The 8,503-nt window shown below is 41.5% G+C and overlaps 1 pseudogene; it reads left to right on the forward strand.

Moving 5' to 3' along the window:
• The first annotated feature begins 7,678 nt into the window (after positions 1 to 7,678).
• On the forward strand, positions 7,679 to 7,855 carry LOC146060885 (U2 spliceosomal RNA; annotated as a pseudogene).
• The last annotated feature ends 648 nt before the right edge of the window (positions 7,856 to 8,503 follow it).

Here is an 8,503-nt window from a genome sequence, read left to right on the forward strand (position 1 = left end):
CAGTGTTCTGAGACTGCAATGCTGACTGTTATGCTACCATTGGGCTCATTAATTTACTATAGCTGCCTCATCTCTATAACTGTATACATTAATGGCAGAATGGTAGTGGGAAGAGGAAGATAACTCTTCTGTCAAGAATCAACCAGTAGCTATATGTAGTGGGATTGTGATATCAGTCGATGTATAGGAACACTGTGTTACACCACTCTTATAAATAACACTGGTGCCCAAACCCAACCCGTTACATTCTGCTGCTGATATAAATGTGTTGTCTAGACAGCAACGTACAATGACCTCTAGTGTTAAACTATGTATAGTATGTCACTTCACATTGCTATTTGTGAGCAAACTACCTAGAACATTCACTGTAGAAGAGAAGCGTCTACGATTACTTCTCAGTTTAGATTGGTTACATAACTTTCTTGCTCATTAATATATATATACTATATTTAAAGTATATGCTGATGATCTTATGTCAATTAATATCTATAGGAAGGAGGATATTGGCCTAGGGCAACAGTGGCTCCTTTGAATTAGCATGGCTCTTTTCAGAATTGGGTCATACAATTTGGCAGTGCTTCAGTGAACTGAACAGCACAGGGGTGAAAAAGCCAACTGTTTAGAGAAATGCACAAATTAACCTTTATTCTGCTGTTTGGCCTTTTGCAAAGACCAATACCAACAGACAAGACTAGTATGGTCAAGCCAGAAACATAAGTCTGGGAAGCATATATTGAAACAGAAAGACGTGACACTCCTCAACAATCAATCTCATCACATGGCCCCAAGGGACTGGCACTGTAGCTACGGAATGCAGCTAAACACGCTGATTTGTGCAGGCTTGATTACAGCAGCTCATAAATGATTGAGATGCCGTGAATTCTGTTTCAATTGTTTGCAAGATAAATCTGATATATTTTCATATAATTTTGCATATATTCATAACATGCAGATTGGAGGTATGCAAAGCAGCTGTATTTTAGATTTCTTTTTTAGCACTATATCAGTATTGATTATTATTTTCATCTTTATTTTCATTCGATTCATCAGTGTCAGAAAAATAAGAAGACTGGACATATTTAAACAAATTTCCATATATGCAATCAAAGGCATAACTTATGTATAATGAATTTAGCGTGTGTCTGATCAGCAAGCGAACATTACCAGTAAGTCAGTCAAAGAGAAGACAGTTATATTTTTATTCAATGTGATTATATTTATTGCTCTTTTATTTTAATATATTTTTGTTCTCCAGCGTAATAAAAAATTTCACTCTTTCACCAAATAGTATTACTTTACATTAATTGAATATTTATAGGATTTTTTTTTATTGTAGTATGCCTACAGAAATCAGTTATGTCTGTTGAAAAGTGACATTTCCCATATTCTATTAATAAAAATATTTTTTATTAATGCCGCCTTTCAACAAATCTCATCCTGGCTGTTTTATTCCCTAACAGAGAACTGCAGGCACTTACTGTGGTCATTTAATAATTCAAAATATACTGCATATACTGTACCTTGAAAACCGAATATGGTAAAAATATTCCTGATTTTTTCTTTATTATCATTTTTATTGACATTATTAATATTACTAATATAGCATTAGCAGTCATAGTTTTGCATCATTGTTTGCATGTGATATGTCAATATATTGAATAAATCTGTGCAGAACATGTTATATAGTTATGTATACAGCCAGTGAATGTAATAACTTGTGACACAGCTTAGTCTGTGGGCAACGTGAAACAATGACACAGCCATTTACTAGGATTTCCCCGATTCTTTACAGAAAATCCTTGCAATGTGGCATAGTTCATACATTTTATAACATTTGTGTATACATATTTTAGAAGTAGCTTACTTCTTATTAAAATGGATACAAGAGGATTACAGAAGAAATATCTGTCCTGACAAGGAGACAGGACTTCACATTTGATTTTAGCTGTTTAATAAATTCAAACAGGTGAGATATAGTTGTTGCACGCCATCTGTATTTCTCTATATAAGGGGGGAGTTTTGGGTGGTACACCTGTCAAACTATAACACAGGTGTCCTAAGGTAAGCTCAGGGAGGACAGAAACCTCCCATGGAGCAGAAGGGCAAAATATCTTATCCTCAAATTGGTACTTGTGTATTATCACGGCGCCCGGCCATGCTACGTTTTCAATGTAGGCTAAGCTACGTTGTCAGCATAGCCGGTGCCGTGATAATACAGGAGACAGCACTGGGAGCATGGTGGTGTGGTTTATACTTACCCTCCTCCGGGCGGCGATCCCCGATGACTCCCCAGCGGCAGCGACGCTTACTCCGCGGAGGCAGCGACGGTCACTCCCCGGCGGCAGCGTTTAGTCCCCCTCCTCCTGCACTTGCTCTGTATGTAATTCAGTGTAGTGCCGCTGGTTTCCCTGCTCCCCCAGCAGCACTACGCTAATTGCATACAGCATCCATGGCGAGTGCCAGAGCAGGGGGACTGAATGCGACTGCCGGGGAGTCACCATGGATCCCAGCGGCGTGAGTCAGCGGGGAGTCAGCGGGGATCGATGCCGTGCCCGGGCTGGAGGAGGGTAAGTATAGAGCAGCCATTTTACCCCCACTATCCACGTCATACCCCCAGTATCCGCGTGGAGTTGATTTTCTAAAACACTTTAAAAAATCAACTTTATGCCGACGTGGATACTGGGGTATGACGTGGATAGTGGGGATATTAAGCATTATGTATTTTAAGGGCTCCAGAGCCATTTACATAATTTACTTAGCCAGCATAGTGCTGTATTGGTATTCTGAATACACCACTACGTAATGGGCTCCCTGATAATACACAAGTACCCTCAAATTTCCCCTAAACCTTTAGTTTCTTCTGTATCTCGGAAAAACCCTTTCATATATAATGATTTATCTGTTTACTAGATTTTTTACAGTGATGCTAGTAAATTTGTGAACCTTTTAGAGTTTGCTGAAGTTTTGCATAGATCTAATCATAAATGTGTTCACATCTTCAAAATTCATAAAAACTAGATTCAACTCTAAATTTCCTTTTAAGTAAATGTATGAGAACGTTCAGGAGTCAGCAACTGCTAGATCACATATCAGCAGCAATGACTTTAATGAAACATTGATACACACATTAGATTGGAGGACTTTTGGCACATTCCACCTTAAAGAAATTCTTCGACTCATGGATAGTGGTGGACTTTCCTGGCATGCAATGTTCGGTTTTCTCCAAACTTAAGGTTTCTTATTTACTGTATGCCAAAAAGTTCTATTATAGGCAAATCTTTCTACAGAACATATTTCTAGCAGATTCTGGCCAAGGGGTCATTAGCAAACTTTAAATGTTCAACAATGTTCCTGCACTGTTAAGACTATACTTTGGTAGTGTAGACTGTGGTTAATGTTTAAATAAGGCTCGTCTGTCCAAATTCAAAGTAGTTTGTCATCCCTTGACAGTCCTGACTATAATATAAATATAACTATAATATAAATATATATAACTATAATATAAAGAATATCCCTTATGTGTTAGTTACTTTATTTGGAGCTCTTTATCTGTTTTTATTAAGCCCCCATACATCACCCAATACCCGACACATCAGCACTACCATCCCACTCACCAGATGGGCCTCTTGGTGTCCAGGGATGACCTGTGCAGAATCCAACACCCCCCCCCCCCCCCTTGTGCATAACCCTCACTGTGAAAAAGTACTTCTTTTATATAGAGTCCACCACCAGGGCAGAATCCACACACACCCCCATGCCCTCCTGTGCAACAGAGAACAGAACTTACCTGAAAAAAAGTCTGGGCTGACTGCTTGCCCGTTCCCGCTGGCTGCACATTGCTGCCCCTGATTGGATCCCCAGATCTCAGGTGATGTTATGACATCATCTGCCCACTGCATTACTAGAAATGGGCCTTCTGAAGCCATCAGAGGCTTATTGGGGCACTACCTCAAAAGTTGGTCACAATCTAGCAGAGGGAGGGTGCTCTGCAAGCTAATGGTAGATTGCAATCAATGTTTTGGCCCGGGTCTGATTTACAGGGTTCACAAATATTTGAATCCAAATGTAATATCAGTATTTAAAGCATATAATTTAGTTTCTTTAATTAATGCATGAAATCCCTTTAACCCATAGTGCAAAACTATGTCATTTTTGGAAAGCTGTTTTATAGTCTATAACCGATAAATGGAATCATATGATTCACAGTTTGCTTAATTACCACCAATGCAGGTGATTAAAATTCTGAACTACATTTCGTCCTAGAATGTCAGAGAACTTTTCCTGACCTGCAAAACGGCCTCAGATATGGGTTTATACTCATAGCAGACAGAAATGAAAGGAAACTATTAGATAATTATACATTTTCATTTGAGATAACTTTGTGTGCTACGGAATGCAAGCTTTAAACCATAACTTTAGAGTGTTGTTCATAAAATAGACATAAAATACTTCTAAATAAATAGCATGTCAAATATAAGGTATTTTTGCCTACAGGCATTACCATACACATCTCAACATGTCTATGACTGCACATTGGCAGCTAAGGGTGTTTGGTTCATGCCAAGTCATTAGCATATACCCGGCTCTTACAGGTACAGAAGGGATGTCTCTTGGAAGGTGTTTCTGTGGGTTTGCAGGAGAAAATTTGCTTGGATACATCCCCCCAACGCACATACACAACCATCACCAAAATATGCAGTATGGTTGTGCCATGCAAATTGGCATATTTTCAGCCCGTCAATGTTACCAGGATTCTAACTGCTGTTAATCAATTGTTTTACAAATATGCAAATGCCTGGAAAATAAAGCTAGATCTATGGGAACAATTACAACAAATATATTTTCAAATATGTAATATCAATAAGAGAATAAAGCTAAAAGAATTTTGTTGTCCTAACCCTATGCACAAAAACCCTATACACAAAAACAAAGATAGAGAAAAACATATACTGTGCGCAAAGCAGCCGGAGGTGGGTACATGCGGGTGGTGACCCTACACCACTCAAAATGACCAAAGAAAACAGAAGATTGGATGATCCCTCCCCTGGCGCCAAAAACTGAAATAGGAGTGAAACATCCCTATGTAACAGGTAATGATCCTCTTCTCCGACCACACAACACAATATAGGGTGGTAAAGGAATATGTAGCAAGACAGATACCATATGTTCCTTAGACTAGGTAGCGTATCCTCTTCTCTGTAAAACCATTCTCAAACTTGGTTGAACCAATAGTTGCTCAGGAGAACACCAAAAAAGTGAAGAAATAATATATGGTGTAATACCATTTTATTTGTACACACACACACACACATATATATATATATATATATATATATATATATATATATATATATATATATATATATATACAGTCCAAACTCCTGCACTCCCCAATCTGCTGCTAGCTTTTCTTACCCTGGTGCCTTCCTTGGGAATTAATTCCCTATGTAAGCGATGTTTGTAGGCAAATAAGGCGTCACTCAGGGATTTGGTGCAAAAGATCAAGACGGCAATTTATTCTTCCGACATGTTTCGAGCACACAGGCTCGTCCTCAGGACGAGCCTGTGTGCTCGAAACATGTCGGAAGAATAAATTGCCGTCTTGATCTTTTGCACCAAATCCCTGAGTGACGCCTTATTTGCCTACAAACATCGCTTATATATATACAGTGTATATATATATATATATATATATATATATATATATATATATATATATATATATATATAAGATGTTGGGGGGGGGGGGCACTCAGAAATGAAGACAGGAGACAGGCGGTGTTGTGACCGACGTTTCAAAAGCCCCCAGGCCTTTTTTATCAAGGTGCTGTAAGTGAGAACATTTTCAAAGTGCAATAAGCTTACCTAAATAGTGGGTGGCTCCGTCTGTGGATCCCGCACGTGCCAGCTGGGGCGGAGACGCTGGAAGATGACGTCGCACTCACATGTAGAACGTGCAGGGCGCACGGAGGGAGGCTTGACCACTGTGAACCAATGGAAAAACAGCAGTAAGTAAACAATGTACACGTGCAATAACAAAAACAATAAGAGTATCCTAACACATTTGCATACATATGTGACCACAAAAATATCACTGCTGTTGACCTGTGAAACATACAATATACATAAGATAGCAATAGTTAAAAAACAATGTACAGGTCGATCGCTGGGTTAACCTATAAGAGCAATATCAATCATTATAAGGTTCTCTTACTATAGTAAAACAATGAATTTAGTAAGTCATGAGATAAACCGATATTTATGTCAGCAGGGTTGATTAAATTCAGGCAACCTGTGTCGACCCTTTTGCTGTCAACCCTCTATCGTCACTGTTCTATACAATCTAGGCTAGTGTGTTGCGCAGTTTCAGAGGAAACAACTCAGACCCAAGTTCTCATTGAGCCCGCGAGGGGCCAGAGTGCCCAGTGTGTAGATCCACCGACACTCTTTTTGTAGTAGTGCCAAGGATCTGTTGCCACCTCTAGGAAGTGGTGGCACATGATCTATGATTTTATATCGCAATGTAGCGATAGAGTGCCTGGCTTCGCTGAAGTGGCGAGCCACAGGTTGCTCACTTTTGCCAGTGATAATGGCTGCTTTGATGGCCGATCTTTGTGCGGCAGCTCGCTCTTTAAATTGTCGGTCCGTTTTGCCAACATAGTGTCGGCAATACGGACAACTAATCAGGTATATTACAAATTTGGACGTACATCCAAGTCGGTGACGGATTTTATACTTTTTCCCAGTGTAGGGGTGGCAAAAGCTATCCCCTGGTGACAAGTGGCTGCATGTGGCACAACCACAGCAGCGGTAGCACCCCAATTTGGGTGCACTGAGAAAAGTAGAAGGTGTTATGGGAGGGTACTTGATGTTATTGTGTACAAGCAGGTCTTTAAGGTTTTTACCTCTCTTATAGGCGCTCATTATTGTTTTAGGCTGCAGAGCAGTTAAAGTGGGGTCTGTTTTAACTATAGGCCAATGTTTTTTGGCAATGGTGCTGGTTTTGGGGCTATTTGTATGGTATGTATTAACCCAAATGACTTTGTCTGCTGATGAGCTTTTTGGCTTGGCTTTTAGCACTTCCTGACGGCTCAAGGATGCTACTTTATCCTTGATAACTGCTATCTCCTGTTTTGGGTACCCTCTTTGTACAAATTTGTTGGCCATTTGTTCAAGAGCTGGTTGTAGGTCTTCGGCTTCACTGGTGACTCTGTGGACTCACAATAACTGTGAGTGAGGTAATGCTTTAATGAGAGGAACTGGATGGTGGCTGGAAGCAAGCAACATGGTGTTCCTATCTGTTGGTTTAACGTACAGCGAGGTGACAATTCTGCCCTCTTTAATGCCTATGTTAACATCTAGGTAATGGACTACTTTTGGGTGCATACTGTACGTGAATTTGATAGGGGATTGAGACAAATTGTGCTGATCTATTTGGCTGGTAAATATGGCTTCATTGCCTGACCAGCTAACCAAAAGGTCATCTATATAGCGGGTATAGAATTTCAGCTGGGGGCCAATCCTGGGGTTGTGGGTAAAGATGCTCTCTTCAATGGCGAACATGTACGTGTTTGCAAACGATGGGGCCACTGAGGACCCCATCGCGCATCCTTGTAGCTGCAGATAAAACTTGCCATTAAATAGGAAAAAGTTCCTTTTGGGAGTCAGTTCCAATAGTTTCGCTTCTCGGCCTTTTGGCTAAGATCAAGTGTAGTATCTGTTCTTATCAGTTGGGTCTGGACCGCCCCCCTGGCAGAGAATAGAGAAAGGTTGGACTAAACCACCTTGCTACTGAGCTGAGGAGCTGGTATACCTCATGTTCTGGGCGGGTGCAAAGTCTCACTGAGTATCTTCATCCTGCCGTAGGGGGGGGAACACACTCTCCTACTGGTAGGGAGGGGAGAAGCATCAGGCCTAGTAGATGGGGCTCTTGTTCGGGGGTCTATAGCCTCTGAGGGAGAGTCACTCGAAAAGCCTGGTCTAGTATCCAATCCCAGGAAGACGGGAAAAGCTGGGACCGAGTAGATTGCTCACTGTCCGGGGGGTACAATAGACCTCGGCCAGGGAGACAGCGAAAAGCCCAGCCCAGTACTCAATCCCTGGGAGAGGTGAAACGTCGGGACTGAGTAGGTGTTTTCTTCTCCTTCGGTTGGTCTATTCGGCCGCTGCAGGGGAGACTCATCGAAAAGCCCGGTGGAGTATCCATTCCCATGCCGGGGGGCCGGAAAGGGCCTGCTGGTGAGGCGGAGAAACACTTGGTCGGATGCTGACTGGCTGGCTGCCTGGAGTCCGAGGCTGCACTGTGCCCCCGGGGAAACTCGGGGGTGCCGAACATGCACGGGTGATCCCCAAATCACCATGCACTAGTAAGCACTAGCACTGCGCACTTCCCTTTAGGCTAGCGCTTCACGTCCTCACCCCGTCCTTTTGGATGGGGTAGGACAATTTTTCACACCCCCCAGCCCGGCCTTCTGGCTGGGGTCCTCTTTATTATTTATTTCTT

Source organism: Crinia signifera, chromosome 2, assembly GCF_055691185.1.
Source record: "Crinia signifera chromosome 2, ASM5569118v1, whole genome shotgun sequence".
Taxonomy (NCBI): domain Eukaryota; kingdom Metazoa; phylum Chordata; class Amphibia; order Anura; family Myobatrachidae; genus Crinia; species Crinia signifera.